General features: G+C 36.1%; 1 protein-coding gene across 1 annotated transcript in view; it reads left to right on the forward strand.

The window, feature by feature from the left end:
* Positions 1-19,586, forward strand: part of LOC140710693 (teneurin-1-like) — a 337,413-nt gene that overhangs the window by 12,320 nt on the left and 305,507 nt on the right. The window contains exon 2 of the mRNA XM_073013097.1: positions 6,585-6,651. The gene's annotated coding sequence lies outside the window, so the exon portion shown is untranslated. The remainder of the gene's footprint in view (positions 1-6,584; positions 6,652-19,586) is intronic.

Raw genomic sequence — 19,586 nt, forward strand, 5'->3', positions numbered from 1 at the left:
CTCCTTCTGCTTCCACGATGGTGCCTTGTTGCTGTGTCCTCCAGAGGGAAGTACCCTGTGTCCTCACATGGTGGAAGTTGAAAAGGTGGGTGGGGGGGGGGGAGCCTAACTCATTCGCTGGACCTCTTTTATAAATTACTGATCCATTCATGTTTTAATCACTTTCCAAAAGGTCCCGCCTTTTAATACTGTTGCATTGGGCATTAAGTTTCAACAAGAGTATTGGAGGGGACATAAACAATCAAACAATAGAAGTATATGATAGATCCTTTTTGACTCTTTCAGGATCACACCACCATAATAATGTCACCAAACAAGGTGAATGGAACATTCTAGCATTACAAATAATAATAAAAACTAGCATGTATGAAATGCTTCCTAGAAAAAGCACTGTCCCAAGGACTTTATATGTGTTAACCCATTTAATTTTCATTCACACCTCTCCAGGTTTACTTTCTTACTTCGTTCAGATATCTGATCAAATGTTCCTTCATCATAGTGGCCTACTCTGACCATCCTATGTAATGAACTTTATTGTCCTTCATTTTCTATGCCTTTATCAGCTTCTATTTTTTAATATTACTCATCATTAACTGGCATCATACTGTGTTTTTATCTTATCCATTTTTCCAGAATGTTAGTTCCTTAAGGGCATAAACTTTCTTTTTTGCTCACCACTATATCCGTATCACCTAGCACAGTACCTGATACATAGTAGGTGATTAATAAATATTGGTTGAGTAAATGAATGACTAATAAGGACATGATGAAATATTTGTTGGTGTAGATTTGTCAGTTTGCTGCAAAAGCCTTAATGATGTTCATACCAATAATTCTACTTCTGGGAATTTGTCCTAAAGAAATAACATGAAATAAAGAAAAAACTACAAAGATTTTCACCAAGCATTATTTGTGATAATAGAAAATAAGAAGGAACCTAAATGTTCAACAAGGCAAATGTTATGTGATTTATGATATATCTAGACAAGGCAATATATAATGGCCATTAAAAAAGATGATTACAAATATTTTAAGATAAAAGGAAAATGTTTATGTTATACTACCAAATGATAAACCAGGGTGTAAAATTATATGTATCCGATATATAAGAAAGAAAAAAGACTTGAAAAAGATATACAAAAGTGCTAAAAATGATTATTTCTGATTGAAAAGGGTGGGTAATAGGTTATTTTTTCCTTTATTATCTGTATTTTCCAAATTTTCTGTAATTAGACTGTATAACTTTTATTATCAGACTTAGTGTATTTACAAAAAAAATTACCATATTAGAAGTGAGGTTTGGGAATACATAACAAAGAGAATAAACCCATTTTTCTTGAGATATGTTGCTGGAGGGACAGGAATATGCCAGTTTTAACTGAGACCAACTATTCTCGGACTTTGTTTTGAAGAGGACTAAAGAAGAGAAAATAATTGAGATCCACTGATCCAATCTGGTCTTCACTCACTAGAGAACCAAAGAGGGCAGAACTTACCTGCTAGGATTTGAACAGGATGTTCAAGGAAAATTGCACAAATTAAGTCTTCTTCAGATTGCTGTGGAAAGCACTAGCAATTTGCTTCATGTAAAACAGAAGTGATTACTCACTATATTTCTTCATGTCATGTAGTAAAAACAATTAAGTGAAGTTAGACTATAGATTACTTGGCTATTCAGCCACAGTCACCTCTAATGGAAAAGAAGAAAAATAGCATTGACAAGTTTTGGCAGGTCTCATCATTAGAAATGCCTATATTGCCAGAAAGAAAAGAAGCTTCAGCCAATAATGTAAACCTAGAAGTTCTCTAGGCCTTGAGGAAGAAAGTGACAATACAGAATATTGCAGCATTAATTGTCTGAGAGCACTGATCATTGTAATGGGAAAACTGTCTCTCTTATTAACACAATTATTTTCTACAAAGTCTTTGAGTAAATGTCCCATTAGAAAAATTTCATTAGGTGTTTCGAAGCATATATAGCGATGTAAAGATATACTCGTTAATAAAGTAAAGGGTGACCTATATGCCGCCCAAAGTCCCTTGAAAATAGAAATAGCATTAATATACATATTAAAATTACAGTATAATTGAGTAATTATTTTTTAAAAGTAAAAATTTGTACCATTTTCTAAACTAATGGAAATTATACTTTTAACATCTATTTGAGAAATATACCTATCCATACACATGTATGCATATTCACATTATGTGCATATTCATATATACATATATTTTTTGATGTCAACATCTTGACATTGGCTTTTAGGCCCTTCTTCTGCTCACCTCCAATTTATGCATTTTATCTCCATAGCCAATCTCTGCTGATAGTTTTGTTTTAAAAGGCTGAGAACTGAAGGAAGTAGAATATTATTATCTGTGTAGGAAGAAACAACAGAAAGTGGTGCTAATTAAGGTCCAGGCTAGATGATCTCTTAATGAACTGTCCAGATTTGGACATGGAACTCTGCTTGCAGGGTCTAGCCTATCTCCAAAACCAATAGTCAGTCCTGTGAGATGTATTTTTAACATTTGTATAATAGCTTCTGTTGTTTTTGCCTCTGTTTTTGCATTATTTGGCTGAGTTCAGTGATGGTCCTGTCAAACATTCTAATTTGTCTTTCTTAAATGGTAGTTAGCCCACATTCAGTATTAAGACAGTGAACAGTTTCTTTTTTGGAAATGAATTCTTGAATGCAATAGAGAGATAAAGGGTGAGGGAAGTTGTACATGTTCAGAATTGTTAAGTGATGGCAAGTAACCTGTGGTATCTGACATAGATCAGTGTATTAACTGGCCTTCTCTAGTCATAAATGGGGTGACACACTCCTAAAGGAGCCAGCTTGAAAACAATGGAGAAGTGAGCAGAGAAGAGCTATATCATTTTGAAACCCTTCCCCAACCACCCCCCGCCCCCACCCCAGTCTTCTGTTTATCTCATGAAGGCAAAATGCTACATATAGGGCAGTTTATTTTTTAAAGCATTTTTTGCTAGCCTCCTTGCAGAATCAGCCTGATGAATATGAAGCCAATTTCTACAGACTTGCTCTGGTATATGCAGCACAAGAGCCAGAAATATTTTTTGTAGTCTGGATCTAAGTACTTTCTGAAATGTCTTCCCTTGAAAGATTCTAACTTAGCACTATTCTGGAACCACATGAACATTTGAGCAGAACTACATCTTTTTTGAGCAACATTAACAGTGATGAAAAATGCACATCAGGCAATTAGATTGCAACTAATCAAGAGCAGCACTTCAGCCTAGTATGAATGATTTATATATAGTGCATTGGATATGGAGATCATTAGTAATAATATGATACCCTGTTGTCATTATAAGGTCACCTTGGTGATCTTTGTAAGATATTTGTAAGGTGACAATGATGTTATTGACCTACATTTTAAATATTACATTTAAGTATTGCCTTCTGCCTTGATTTACTGGTAAAAATTTTAAATTGTTTGCTCTTACTACTGAGAATTTTCCTCAAATATAAAAATAATAGGTTTTGGGATTACTTCGTTAATAAATTGGGGCCATAAAGTTAATTAAGTGCCAATCATAAAATATTAGAATGTTAAATTTTAAATTTTCTTTTTTCTTCTGCTTTAATTTACACACTGCCTTTTCTTTTCTTTCCTTTTTTCTTTTTTTAGACAAGATCTCGCTCTGTCATCCAGCCTGGAGTGGATAACACTCCAACTCACTGCAGCCTCAATCTCAAAGCTCACTGCAGCCTCACTGCAGCTTCAACCTTCCAGGCTCAAATGATCCTCCCACCTCAGCCTCCAAAGTAGCAGAGACTACAGGCAGACAGCATAATGCCTGACTAATATTTTTATTTTTATTGTAGAGACAGGTTTTCACTCTGTTGCCCAGGCTGGTCTCGAACTTCTGTACTCAAGCGATCATCTCACCTTGGCCTCCCAAAATGCTTCGATTACAGGCGTGAGCCACCCTGTGTGGCCCACGCTGCCTTTTCTAAAATGGATTTTCGAAGAATTAAAAACATATAATAACTCTATATATGAGTAATATATGTTTATTATAGGAAAGTTAGAAAATACAGATACACAGAAAGAAGAAAATCATATATAATTTACATACATGTATATCTAAGCTGAACTCACATTGTGGTTACTTTACAATGTGCTTATTTAAATAAATATTTCTGAACATCTTTCTATGTGAATAAAATATATTAGATATGTGCATACACACAGACATATATGTACACACACAGACCTACACACAGAAAGAGAGACAGAGACAAAGAGAGACAGAGTTGAAAAAAAAACACCAAAAAATGAAAAGAAAAATTTATAGTCCCCTTTCCCTCATCTCTTCCAGAATGTCATTTAGAAGCAGCAAATTAAAGACATACGTAGAAATTATATGAAGTGATCATTAACATCTAACAGTTCCGATATTATGTTTAATGGCTGCTTAGTAATCCATCATATAAATAAATCATTGATTTATTTAACCAGACTCCAATTATTGGATATTTAGGCAATTTCCAATATTTATTACTATAAAAACATCATGAAAAATTCTTATACATACTTTTCTGTATATCTCTGATAATTCCTTTTGAAATGTTTAAATGTAAAATAACTTGATCACAAGGAGGACATATTTTTAAGGGTTTTGGTACCTACTGACAAGTTGCCTTCCATAAATATTGCACCAATTTTACATTACTAATGAATGACTTTTCTTTTTTTTTTTTTTTTTCTTTTGAGACAGAGTTTTTCCCTGTCACCCAGGCTGGAATGCAATGGCACAATCTCAGCTCATTGCAACCTCCGCCTCCCTGATTCAAGCAATTCTCTGCCTCAGCCTCCCGAGTAGCTGGGATTACAGGCACCCACCACCAGGCCCGGCTAATTTTTGTCTTTTTAATAGAGACCGAGTTCACCATCTTGGCCAGGCTGGTCTTGAACTCCTGACCTCATGATCCACCCACCTCAGCCTCTCAAAGCGCTGGGATTACTGGCGTGAGCCACCGCACCTGCCATGAAATGACTTTTTAAAAGTTTATATGTTAAAAATCCGGGTGACTTCATACTGCGTATACATAAATCAGAGGAAGAAGTGTATCTCTGAAGTGGAGTAAATTAGTGGGGATCTTTATATAACAGCACAGCTCCTTCCTTAGTCTATTTGTCATGCCATAAAGGAATGCCTGAGCTGTGTAATTTATAAAGAAAGGAGGTTTATTTGGGTCACAGTTCTGCAGGCTGTAAAGAAACATGGCAACAGAATCTGCTTCTGGTGAAGACTCAGGAAGCTTTCAATCATGTCAGAAGGTGAAGGGGAGCCAGCATATTCAGAGATTAAATGATGAGAGAGAGGAAGAGAGAGGGAGAGAGCGCCAGACTTTTTGTTTGTTTTCAACCAGCATTTCTCATGGGAACTAAGAGTGAGAACTTACTTGCATGATAAGGGCACCAAGTTATTCATGGAGGATCTACTCCCGTGATCTAAACACCTGGCACCAGGCCCCACCTCCAGCACTGAGTATCAAATCTCAACATGTGACTTGGCAGGGCCAAACCAAAAATATCCAAACCATAGTGGAGACACATTTTATAGTCAATTTTATACCTGTTGAATAAAAGATGCCATATGGGACGTTGGTAAAAGGACTGAACCAAAAGTGAGGGGACATGCATTCTAATCCTGGCTCTGCCACTAACCACATATGTGAGTTTGCAAAAGCCATTTAACCTCTCTGGGCCTTAGTTTCCTAATCTTAGAGTTGTTTGAGAAATAGATGAAATACATATCTGAAATTTATTTATAAATTGTAAAGGACAATTTTAATGTAAGAAATTAGGACTACTATAAATTGTTTACACTAGAGTGGAAACTCCTTAAAATTGTGGGCATTTCATCTCAGAATGACTGGTATATTGAGTGAAAATTAAAGAAAAAAAGGAAATTGAATAGTGTTCAGTTGGGAAAGTCTATGTGGAGTGGGTGAGAATTTCATACTCCTCCAGGTATACTCTTCTATAATTAAGAAATTCCTTTTTTAGCAGCATAAATAATATAATTAGTTGGAACTTCAAGTAGACCTTTTAAAAAACGGACCCCTTTGTCTCTTCTGAATTGCACAATGAATATTCTTTTTTTTTTTTTTGAGACGGAAATTCGCTCTGTCACTCAGGCTGGAGTGCAGTGGCGCGATCTCGGCTCACTGCAAGCTCCGCCTCCCGGATTCACGCCATTCCGCCATTCTTCTGCCTCAGCTTCCCGAGCAGCTGGGACTACAGGCGCCCGCCACCACGCCCGGCTAATTTATTTTTGTATTTTAGTAGAGACGGGGTTTCACCATGTTAGCCAGGATGGTCTCGATCTCCTGACCTCGTGATCTACCCGTCTCGGCCTCCCAAAGTGCTGGGATTACAGGCGTGAGCCACCGCGCCCGGCGTGCACAATGAATATTCTTATATTCACAACCCTCATCTCCACTTCCAACCCTGCCCCACATGTATCTCTTCCATTCTTTCGTATAAGGACTGCTTTGGATTTGCATGCACATATGTTTGAAGGATAATTTGGCCTAATTTGTTTACAGGAATTACAAGGGTGACCTTTATTCCGCTGTCTCCTTTTTGATTCCCATAACTTCTGGACCTATCAAGGTATGTGCATTTTACACTGAATTTTACTTTGAGAATTGAACACATAGCTACATAATGTGAAAAGAATGGAATGTTTTGATGATATAGTCAGTTATATTTATTGCATGTCATGTAAATGAAATGCATTGTTTTAAAATTTTTAAAGTCTATTTGTCCATTTTATAGATAAGCTTGTGTCTGTACCTCATAATTTTTAGTGTTTACAAAAACAAATATTCAGGCTGTCTTACATGTCTGAATAATTCTGTGACCTTTTCCACATACAGCTACTAAATTCAGGAGTCTTCTTAACTAATGGGAATATCTGCAGAGTGCATATGAATAGCAGTAGCCAGAGAATATGTTTGCAAAACTATTTAGTAGTTCTTAGTGACTACAAATAAATATTTGTCCATATCAATGGAACAGATATTTCCATTCAGAAAATTTTACTGACATAAATATTTCCCTCCTGAACTGAATGTTTTGATTCTTTAGTAAAGTCTCATGTAAAATATTTGTATTTACACAGGTATTGCATTCATTTATTTACCCTTCCATTCTACCTTCTCTTCATCTACCCATCTTTCCATCTATATGTCCAATAAACAGGTATTGAGCAACTTTTGGGCAAAAATTATTGTGCCTTTTTTACTGGTAAATGTGCCAGTGTTGGTATAATTCAAGTGGAGCATTGCGAATGTTTGCTTCTGTATAGTCAGTCCACTGTTAGGTGTACTATGTGAGAAAACGTGGCAAGATGAAGGATCTCCCTCATTGGTTTTATTTTTTATTAAAATATTGTTCAATGTTCAGTCCTTAGTAACTAAGGCATAGAAAACATTGATGTTTTTCCCTTTGCTACCTATATCTTGCAGTACTATGCATCATTAATCAAATGTGAATTCTCATTTCAAGCTGTAAAAAAGTCAAAAGGATGATCTGAATTTGTGGTAAGTCTTTGGCATCACTTGATACTTTCTTTAAGAATATGTAAAAAAGAATTCTGCAAACTCTCAGAATTTGCGTTGCCCTTCTAAAAATATAACACAAATATCTCATTAAGGGTTTCATTAATTGGGCTCCAATTATTGGATATTAGTCTGTATCAGAAATTTAAAACAGATTTGTCAGTTTTGACTATACATGTAGTTCTATTAGCCTTTCTTTCAGAGGTAATGTCTTTAAGGGAATACTATTGCCGAAAAGTTCAGATTACTATAGGAAAAAAAAATGCAAGATCAGAAAATAAAATGACATTAAAAGATAAACTTACTTAAAAAGTAAGTCAAAATTTTTGCATGTAATGTCATTTGTGAAAATAATTTTTTTAATTTGGTAATTGTGAGTCTGCCAGTTGCACAATACTAATTGCAAGGTATTTTTTACACTAAGGAAGTTTAAATGTGTGGACAATGTTAGTCTTACTAAGCTAATGTGAATGGATCAGAATGGAGAGGAAAATACCTGACAGACCCAAAGAATGCACACTTATAAAAATAATTGTCACTAAATATTTAAAAGTTTCAGAGAGCACCTAGTTTCCCTATTTTAGAAAGACAACATTACGTAGTAGAAAAGCCCTTGTTTGTCAATCAGAAAACCTGGGCTCTACTCTCAGTCTTATATTAGTAATATATTTCTCATCAGGTCACTTCTCCACTCTGAGCATTGGTTTTCTTATGTCTATTATAAAAACATTGGGCTGAACAACTCCAACTGTCCTTCTGTTCAAACATTGTATGATTTTTAGAAAATTCAGGGCTGTTCTCAGATATGCAATATGGAATCAAGATTAGGGATTAAATTGGAATACACACACCATTTAAAAGATTGCTCCTTGTTAAGTGGTTTAGTGAGTTTGTAATAGTATATTCATTTTTCCTTGATTTAAAGCAATTGTATATTCTAATGCCACTATCACTCACTCACTCCACGCGTACTGGTACTGGTGTTATAATAAATAGTTTCAAGCTGAAGTTTAGCTACTAGTCTCGAGTCTTCCTCCTTAATAAAAATGCTTAACTTTGGGATGCTGCTGTGCTTCTTCTCTGCCATTCTGTTGGAGTTCAGCAAACTATGTTTTCACCTTCTTGCATGATGGTCGTTCAAGGTCAAGCATCTCTCTATACCTTGAAACCATCCAAGTGCGTAACCTGATGACTTCAGACTCCAATGCTTTCAATCTGGCACCCTTCATGAGCATTGATTCATATTAAAAGATTTAAAATATATTCTCCTTCATCTACATATCACAGCAGTAACAACTTGGGCACAGGACAGTACCTGAGAACAAATAACCACTTGGAGTTAATGATCTGAGGGGCAGCTGAAGGACCATTGACACTTCCCAGTCAGTTCTTTGTCCCTATAAAATGCCTACTTCTGAGGTGCCGAGCCTTCAATAATTTTTCTGTTTCACATCAGATTAAGTAGTGACCATAAATAATAGCATTTAATACATAATAATGAGATATGGCAATGCAATAAAATATCAACAATTCTAGTACTACATTAAGGTGGCTATTCTGATGAAACCAAAAGAATGAGCAGTAAATGAAGTTCATGAATCATAATATTTTGGAAGAGACTTTCACCTTATTGATTTGAAATGAGATACAAGAAAGAATTCATATGGTTTAGGGGAGCAGTTCCCTTTCTTTTGCTCTGTATTCCACTGATGAATGATCTAATTTAGAAATAATAAAAAATGCCTCTGACATCTATTTTAAATTGATTTTTAGATAGTGTATGTTCAGCTTTTTCCCCTCTTTTTTAGCACTAGATTCATTTTTCAAGATATGTACAGCTCTGAACTAAGTTACAAATACAACTCTACAAATGTTCTTTTCCAGAAGAAGCACTTTTTATTTATTTATTACTATGACAAACATTAATAAGTCTCTACAGTGTGCCAGGCATGGTGCTAGGTGCTGGGGAAACAAAAAGTAATATGGAACATAGTTCTCACTCATAAGCTCATCATAGAGACTTGGGGACTGTGCTATACACAGAGAAATAAAATAATCAAGTGTTGTAGGTATGGAGTTTCTATGAATTTACTTGCTCATGGCATTTTAAAAATAAGTTTAAAAGATTCATATATCAAAACCTACTGAGTAGGGCAATGATATGTGTAATCTAAAATAACTCTCCACTCGAATCTACAGGAAGCATTGGTTATGGTGGGAGAAATGCCCCCCCCTCCAAAAGATGTCTGTGTCCTGATCTCTGAAACCTGTGAATATGGCATGTCACATGACAAAGAGGAATTAAGATTGCAGATGGAATTAAGGTTACTAATCGGCTGACCTTAAAATAGGGAGATTATCCTGGTTATCTCTGTGGGCCCAATGTAATTACAAGCATGTTTAAAAGTGGAAGAAGAGGGCAAAAGAGAGAAAAACAGAGAGATGGGCACATGAGTAAAACTTGGCCTGATTTTACTGGCTTTGAAAATGGAGGAAGGGGCCATGAGCCAAGGAAGGTAGATGGCCTCTAGAAAGTGGAAAAGGCAAGAACACTGATTCTTTCCTAGAGCCGCCAGGAAGGAATTCAGCCATGCTGATACCCCGATTTTAACCTATCAAGACCCACTTCAGACTTCTGACCCCCAAATCTCTAAGATTAGTCTGTATTGTTTTATGTTGCCAATTTTGTGGTAATTTATTACAACAGCAATGGCAAACTAGTACACTGAGGTTTGGAAAATGTGAGAAGTCTAGCTGTCGATCATGATTGCTGAAAGGCATTCTTCATGCTGAAATTGGTGCACAGGGTTATTTACCTAGTGACCATTTTTTCTAGATATCCATATCAGTCTTCTCCATCAGAACTACAGCGATTTGTGAGGTCCCTGAAAAACCTGGCAATTCTGACACTCCCACTCCCAATTTCAGAGAGAATTTAGTCCTCCTTCCCTCTCCTTCTGTGGACCACTTGTGCTCCTTCCTCCTATCCCCTTGTCCCCTATTTCTCCACATTGATGCCTAGGATACAAGGTTTGTTGATAAGTGAGAAGTAAAAAATTATCTTTTTTCTTTTATGGAACACCTGCAGCAGGAAGAATGATATAGGCACTAGTATCCTAATAGGTTACCCTGGCATGGGTTTCATGGCAATCTAAATGTTGGGTATTAAGTATAGTGTGAAATTGAAGTTTCAAGCTAGTGGCCTGTTGCTCAGGGCCAGTTCTCAGATATGTTTATTTGCAACCCAGAATGCTTTCTCTCCTCTCTTCTCCTTTTCTTCCTTTTTAAAAATATTGTAGCTTGAGTGTATCCTCTTTAATTTTGTAGTAGAGGGTAAGTGCATATGCTGTGGAGTTTAAAACCGTGAGAAGATCCAATTCGGCCACATACTGACTGTTCAGCTTGGGCAAGTAGATTAAGAATAATCTCTCTAAATCTCAATCTCCTAACCTCTAAAATGAGAATAATAATTATACTTCATAGAGTTGTGGCGTTGAAAATGGCATGCAAATAATTCATAAAACACCTTGCATAATGCCTGGCATATAACATAGTGTATGCTCAATAAATATTAGCTATTACTTCTGCCACTATTATTGCTATAGTAAGGGCACAAAGGATGGGCAAACAATTTCATCTGGTAAGGAGATGAGAAGCAGATATCTGGAAAGGCTTCATGGAGGAGGTAATGCTGGTAATAATAGAGCCAGGCATATGAGTGTGGACTGCTGGGGAATAGGGAATGGCAATTTGGTATTGTCAGATGAAAAAATGGTAGGGATGAGAATATGTTCTAAGCAAAAGAATAAGTGGCAGAGAAATATCAAATAGCCTGGTCTCTTAGGGAAACTGCAATCAGTCTTTACAGGTAGAGGATCATGTGGAATGTAGGCATGAGAAGAGATAAGGATAGAGAAGTATGCTGGAGACAGATATAGATGGATTTCCCTAGCTTGTATCCTACTAAGGTGCATCTCTTTTTTTCCTGTAGGCCAGTGATTTTCTAATGTTGCTTGTGAAATTTTAAGTTTGGTTTATTGCCCACCGAACCCCTTTCTTGCTTAAGGGCAACCCCTGAAACGGCTGACTAGGAACACTGATTATTTTATTTTATTTAAATATAGATAGATAGATAGATAGATAGATAGATAGATAGATAGACGGATAGACATAATTTTTATTTTATTTATTTTTTTAGAGATAGGGTCTCACTATGTTGCCCAAGTTGGTCTCAACTCCTCAAGTGATCCTCCTGCTTTGGCCTCCCAAATTGCTGGGATTACAAGCAGTAGCCACTACACCTGGTGGAACATGGTTTAAAAGTCACTGCTCAGCCGAGCACGGTGGCTCACGCATGTAATCTTAGCACTTTGGGAGGCCGAGGCAGGTGGATAACTCGAGGTCAGGGGTTGAAAAGCAGCCTGGCCAACATGGTGAAACTCTCTCTCTACTAAAAATACAAAAAAAAAAAAAAATTAGCCAGGCGTGGTGGTGTGCACCTGTTATCCCAGCTACTCAGGAGGCTGAGGCAGGAGAAACCTGGCAGGCAGAGGCAGAGATTGCAGTGAGCCAAGATTGTACCACTGTACTCCAGCCAGGGAGACTAAATAAGACTCCATCTCAAAAAAAAAAAAAAAAAAAAAAAAAAAAAAAAGTCACTGCTCTAGGAAAGGAGGAACTAGAGAAAGAGGTCAATAATCACGTTTGTGATATAAAGGGCCCACCCAGGTGGTAGTATGGAGGATGGATTGGAGGGATCAAATATAAAGACCAAGAAACCAGTTAGGAGACTATTGCTAAAAGCTAGATAAGAGATGATGGGGGCAGATGGCAATTGCCAATGGTGATAGCAATAAAGAGACAGAGTTGAACAGTGATTCTCAAACTTGAGTGTGCATCAGAATTACTTGGAAGGCTTGTTGAGAAACAAATTGCTGGATTCTACACTTGAGTTTCTGTTTTAGTTGGTCTGATGGGGCCCAAGAATTTGCATCTCTAACAAGTTCCCAGGGGATGCTGATGCCACTGGTCCAGGCACTACACTTTGAGAGCCATGGGATTTGAGATATGCTATGTAGAACTGACAGGCATGAGTCACTTATTAGATATGGTAATAAGGGAAAGGTTTCTGGCTTGAAAGGGTAGTCAGATAGTGATACTATTCAGCATTACTAAAAGCAAGTTTAGGCTGAATTGAGAAAGAAAATGTTCATAACCATAGCAAGAGAGGGTAGCTAAAAGTCTTAATTTATTTATTTATTTATTTATTTTTTTAGAGATGGGGTCTCACTTGGTTGTCCAGGCTTGAACTTCTGGCCCCAAGCTGTCCTCCTGCCTCAGCCTCCCAAAGCACCAGGATTAGCACCTGGCCTTTAAAAATCTTTAAACAAGATTTATGATCAGATCCTAGACTTTCTTCTGGGCAACCTGATTCTGTACTTTTGTACTACCAGCTTCTCTTGCTCCCAGCCCACCACCATTTATATGCCTTGGTGCCATTCACATTCAGGAAGTGAAAGTACAACCCTGGGAGGGGTTAGAATAATGGATTCCATTTTATACCTGTTGAGTTTGGTGAGCCAGCAGAACATCTGAGTGAGAAAACCTGAAAAAATAATTTAGGCATTAGTATTTGTTTATTTGTTTTTAATTTAAAATGATGTCATTTCCTTATTTCAGGTTGGACATTAACTCTTCTTTGTGCAAAACTGGAGTAGTCAAAATATAGGTCAATTTTTTTAAGAGATGGAGGTCTCATGCTTTCACCCAGGCTGAAGTGAATGGCACAATCATTGTTCACTGCAGCCTTGAACTCCTGGGTTCAAGCAATCCTCCTGCTTCAGCCTCCTGAGTAGCTGGGATTATATACATGAGCCACCATGCCAGGCTAGATTGAGCTATCATGTGCATATTTGCTATTAGTCCTATAAGGATTTTTGAGTGTTAAATTTGCTCATAGCTGACAATCATCCTTTTTATAGTATAGATCAGTGAATCCAAAACACGTTTATTTTAAAAGTCCCCTTGAACACCCGTGTGACCTAGCTTTCTCTACATTACTTCCTTACCAAAAAGGAAACATCGAAGTATGGCAGAATATCCATGTGGGTAAGTAGAGGAGAATAGGCGAGTATCATACAGATTGACCTTTTTCTTCTTTTCTTTCATTTTTTTTTTTTTTTTGTAACTTATTTCAGTAATGGTCAGATATTTCACTGAATCTATCTCTCTAAGGTTGAGAGTAGGCAAAGGAAAGATCTTAGAACAAGATATAGTACCTACATGCAATGGTGAGATGAGAAATAATACAGGGAATTTTGAGGAGCAGTAGAAGTGAATACTAAACAAAAAAGATTAAATCGATAGACTTGGTTTTGTTTCAAGGGGGCAGTTGTACTGGTAAATCAGTCATTTTTGGCACATAGTATATCTATATCTATATCTATATATATATATACACTAGCATATTAAAATTATCAATTTTCTTGTCAGCTTGCAGTTCCACAAAGCTGTAGAATCATCTTAATATGGGGAGCAAAAATATGATAAGATGGTCAATTATAATCATTCACTGCCAAAACTTCCTTGAAAAGATACTTTTAACTGTATCATTCATTCTCCTTTGAAGGCTGCTCATCTTAGAGACTGATTATGTACTTGTAATTTATGGATAAGACAGCCACTCATGCACTTCCATCTGCAAGGCTCATAAAGAACCTTAACTTGTAGACTCAATTCAGTTTCTTGTAACACTTAGCTCTGATCTTTCAAGGAAAATAAGATGCATTCCTTAGTACTTATTATTTTATGCCAGAAAAAAATATGGAAGAAAAACAACTACAAAACTAAAAGCAAAACCTTGGAGTTTTGCTACGTGTTTATAGATAAGCCACGATCTGAAATGCATCCATGTATATCAACAAAAAGTCCAACATTGGACACTTAGGATATGGGATCAGAGTTAATAGAAATGGCTCTTGTCATTTCTGGGAAATCTTACTGAGAAGAAGTTATTCCTTAGGAGTGTTATTTCAGCCCCATGATATTGCTAACCTGACAGCTGAGTGCAGAAATGTGTCTTTTGGGTGAGACAAAGTCCAGCTTTTTCATAGACCTCCATTTCACCTTAATAAATTTGAAATCACTCTTTCTTCAGCCTTACATATTTCCAAAGTATATTGAGAATCACTATATATATTTTTTAAAAGGTAAAGAAAAATATAAAACAATTACAAAAATTCTGAAATATGTACAAAGGGGCAATGTAATCCCATGCTTTGTGGCACCCTATCTGAAGTGGCAAGGGTCTTTTCTATAGTATAGATGTTGAACTAGTGACCTTCAAATATTGTCCTGTTTTCATTCGATGTCTGATATATGTCAGATGAAACTGTTCAACTCATATGACTTTAAATAGCTGTTTTCTGTGAATGCATCAGCTACTTATTTTGTCCCAGACTAATCTGTACTACTGCACATGAACTTTAAATTTAAAATGTACACTTCAAGTGACATAGCTGAATGTCACAATGTGTAGATCACTGTTTTTTTTCTCTTCTTATTTGCAAAATGCTCACCTAGTTAAATGGTATGGGTATAATATGTAAACCTTTAGGTGTATGATGTAAACCTGCAATAACTTAATATCAATAATACAAGTTTTCAATGCCTTTCTTAATTTTGTTTAATTTTACACCTGTGTTCAAAAACACCCTTATTAATGCTTAAAATTTTGTATATGGTATATGAACACAGAATAAGAGATGCACTTATATACATGCCTGATCCAGGCTTACATCTACATACTGTAAAACGTGAGTGCTAGCTGAGTACCAGTTTGCACCAAGTTTATAGTTTTAATCATAAAAAAGAACATGAAGTTATTATTCATCTTATTGCTGAACAGTAGTTTGAAAAGGCAGAGGGAGAAGCTCTAAGAAGATCCTTTAGTAATTCTAAGAAAAGCTGATTTTCAGTTAAGTACATTTTTGTAAGTCATTTTATCATTTGGTAAACACACAATGATTATTCCTTCAGACAGATGAAATATTTATTAGAAAGATAAATGTGGAAATCACAATAGTATTAAAGAATAGCATGGGAGTGGGAAACCTGTCAAGAATGTTCTGACCCCAGGAAAAAGAAATGAGAATTGCCATAGAGAGGGACCACAGAATGAAAACTTTTTAAAAGGTTATTTCCATAAAGTATGAGAAAATCTTGGCCTCCATTAAGATTTTTGTCCCTGAGAGCCTAAACTGTAAGTATGGTAACTGCTTTGTCTGCAGAATAAAAAAGGAGATCTTCGCTTAATCATTATCCTGGGAGTTGAACATCCTGCTAACATTTGAATAAAAATGCCTACTTCATTACTGATGGGAACACAGAGTTCTGTGTACCAAATGATTTACAGTAGAGCTTACTAACAGGGCTATCTTACAAATGAATGGGCTTTTTAAAGGATAATACAAGTTGTTAATGTGTATAGTATCAGATGAAATACATAATGCCTACAAATTCTAAAAAGTCTACCAAATGAGTGCTGGCTGTTAGAAAAATATAGTCCTATTATACATTTAGGTAAAATGGAAAGTGATGACGTAGAAAACAGGATTCTGTTATGTTGACAATACCATCAGTGTTTTTCCTATAGTAAAATCTCTTAAAATGATGGAAAACAGAACTATGAAAAAACCAAGCTTCAGAGGACCTTGAGAAATCATTTGCCCTAGGCTTCTGCTTTCAAACATGTGAAAGTCTACACAAAGGGTAAGCAAGTTATGTCGTTAGCGCTATGAATACCAAATTCTTTATTTAGCAAATATATACAGCATTTAACTCTGTGCCAGGCACTGTGCTAAGCACTATACAATAGTAACTGGACACATTTGTGATGGTATTGCTTTTTTCCCCCTTCTACCCCTTTTTCACCTCCCCTTATTTTTTCTCTACACATCTTTTCCTGTTTCCTTTTTCTACTTTGTGACCCTCCTTAGTATTGTTCCAGACTTCTTGGGGTCCTCCAGTATAATGAGGTTACTGAACTCTAGTGTAAGCCCTTTATTCTCATTGCTTTTGAGAATGTCATGGAATTCATGTCAAATTTGTTATAGAAATCAAAGTAGATTATTTTATCATTTTGCTTTAATCTCTGTGACTTGTCATTTTATGATAGAAATAAGTGTCCTTGAATACTTTGGTATCCACATAGCATGCACTAATGGTTACTTCCAGTGTCATAATATCACTTATTTAATAATAATATTTTTGGATAAGACTAAAATTATAAACAGGACTGCATATAGAATATTTTTAAAATAATACTTTCTCATATTAAATTTCCAGTTTGCCAAACCACATGAGAATATTCTCTTTTGCCTCATTCCTGAAAGGGTGAATATGCTTTCTTCATTTTGTATTTTCTCATCTCATTCTTGAGTTTGTGTTTTTTATCTGATAAACTTAGTAGGTCTTTAGCAAAAACTGCTAACCTTTCTTTTTCCACTTATCTCTTGAGGACATAGATAATCTTATGTGATTGACATAGTTGGTATTTTAAGTTATAGTAGACAGTTCAGTTTTCAAGCCACTTTCTTCCTTATGTAGACTTCTCTGTGTGTTGCCCATTGACTTGTATGTGTGCACATGTGTATGATCTAGCGAGTTATGAGCAATTACTGTGTGCTAAGTACTATGCTATTCATTTTAAAGTGTTATTTAATTTCCACAATAACTTTATGAAGGTTGTACAATTATCATCTCCATTTTGCAAGTTTAGAATACTAAGGCTAAGGGCAGTTAAAGTAATTTGAGTGATGTTACACAGTAAGTAAGTGGTAAGGCCAGTATTCAGGGTATTCAGCTACTATTCCCTTGAGTCTTCATTTGTTACTAACTCTGTCAACAGGATAATTCTAGTTTCTTTAAATCTGATCTGTTTTCTCTTGTTGGAATGCCCGCATTTAGGACTTCTTAAGTTGAGGTATCTGCATCTTGGATTGGGCCTTTAGATATGGCAGATGAATTTTAGACTACTGCTCAAGGAATGTTTTTATTGTGGAATACCTCAAGTAAAGGATTCTAATGTGACCCCACTAAAATATGAGTCTGGTAGATATATTTTGCAGTAGAAAGGGCCACAATATAGTGAATCAGTTTAACTCCATTTTCTGGTATGCCCTAATCCTTTGTTTACCCATAGCACCATTCCAATGAGCCAAATTCTCTTTGTCTGATATCAGTGCTGTTTACTTCCCATGAAGCCTCCTTGAGTAAAGAACATGGACATTTCTTTCTGGCTTATTTTCTATTTCCTATACTCAAACTGTGAATGTACTTGAGATTCATTATTTGTTTTTCTCCCTCTGCCTTTTTATCCTCGGGGATTTCATCTACCTTTATAACTCTAACTGCCATTTCTTATATAAATAATGTTTAAAATATTTCTTACACTGTGGTCCCATGTCTCCAGCCTCTTGCCACACATGTACACTTGGATATTCTGCTGATATCTGAAACTCATTGCGTTTCTGATGGTGAGCACATATTTCCAAGGTTGGATCACCTGTCCAACTTCCCAGTTTCTGTCGATGATACCATCATTCTTCCAGCTACCCAGGCTTAAAACCTGAGGCTTTCTTTCCTTTCTTCTTGTACTTTGTTCTCCATACCTAACCGGTCATTAGGTTCCATCATTGCTTTGTAATGTCCTTTATTTCCATCCTTTATTTTCTGTACCACTGCCATGAGCCTATCTCTAATTTAGACAGTTTAACATCTTGCTCATTAATTGCCCTCTAAAGCTTAGTATGTGGCCTTGCCCATAGCAGGGATTCGGGGTATTTTGGTTTTGTGATTGAGGTGCAGGTTACCTCCTGCCTCTAGCAACAATGAGCACTTTTGGAACCCAGCCTTTATGAGTTTATCTTTCTTGCATGTGTGCATCCATCTCTTTGGCAGTCAGATATATACCTATATTCTTTTCAAGTGTATATATTTTTATCAGACTCAGTGTTATGTGCATGTCTTTCATGAGCTATAAGAGGGAAGGGGACTGAAATTGATCCAGAATTAATGAGTTCCAATGCTTTAAAGGGACAATCAGGACATTTTATCTAGTGAGGGCGAGACAATAAGCTCCATGGCAATGGAGACTACATAGGCTTTAACACTAATGGATTCCTAGAACCTAGCACTATACTTAGTACTAGTAGTATTTAATGAATATATGTTGAATGAATTAATGAATAAGCACCAATGATAGTGACAACTGTACTGTCCCAAAAGAGAACAAAAGTCTCCTGATGACTTGCCTCATTCACTTTAATATATTAAACTGGGGGGATTGCACCTAACATGCTGAGATTTTTCCACATGGCCATATATTTAAGGCAATCATTGAATCTTACAGAAAAATTTATGTTCTTGCTAAATTATATTTCTCGTGGGATAGCATGACATGATTCTACTTGGGCACCACAAATTATATTGATAGGGTGAAATGAATTTTCATGTCTGTTTATAGAATGTGGAATATTATTGAATTACTTTAAGTGTTGTGTTTGAGATGAGCTTAGGCTGGTTTCTTTGGGTTTGACACATTTCAGTCTGTCATCCTGTCCTTAGAGATGTTGAAAATTAAATGGGGATACTTAAATAATTTAATTTATAAGCTTGCTTACAGCTATGTGGTTTATCAAGCCAGATGTCGGCACCCTCAGTTTCTTGCAGCTGAGATACTGCCAGAACATAAATTAAAATTGGTTCTGCATGTCAAGAATTAGCATGTAAAAAAGGAAGAAACTTTTTTCTCAAATAGCCAATATTAGTGTAGTATTTGCTGGGCAGTGCCATTTTTTTTTAAAAACCATTAGCCAATTTTAAGAAAGAGTATAATTCATTCATAAAATAAGCTTAACTATATTTCGGGGGAAATCCTATTCCCTATGCATATGATGACGTAACTCACATCTTTATAACACAAAG

This window comes from Chlorocebus sabaeus, chromosome X (genome assembly GCF_047675955.1).
Source record: "Chlorocebus sabaeus isolate Y175 chromosome X, mChlSab1.0.hap1, whole genome shotgun sequence".
In the NCBI taxonomy this organism is placed as follows: domain Eukaryota; kingdom Metazoa; phylum Chordata; class Mammalia; order Primates; family Cercopithecidae; genus Chlorocebus; species Chlorocebus sabaeus.